Below are 333 nucleotides of genomic sequence, written 5' to 3' on the forward strand. Positions count from 1 at the left end.
AACCGGCTTATCACAAAAATTATGACATGGTCTGTTGATTAATTTATTCTAATTGTTGTATTCAGTAGGACACATATATTTGATGTGTTTAACTAGGTTGCTAGGTTAATTATAGGGTAATAGGGATCTGTTCAACTGTTCCACCACAGTGTACCGAATTTATGAACAGTACCAACTCACCAGAGTTTATTCAGTTTACTAAGGCATTTCTCCTCTGACCTCCATTCTAACAGAACTGCCTCTAATTTCTACCTGTTGGCGTTGAACTACCTTGAAGGTTCCCCTGAAGGAGGGGCTTTGATGTAATCTGAGGAGAGGCGGAACCTGACGCAT

This window comes from Barbus barbus (genome assembly GCF_936440315.1).
Source record: "Barbus barbus genome assembly, chromosome: 8".
NCBI classification, from domain to species: Eukaryota; Metazoa; Chordata; class Actinopteri; order Cypriniformes; family Cyprinidae; genus Barbus; species Barbus barbus.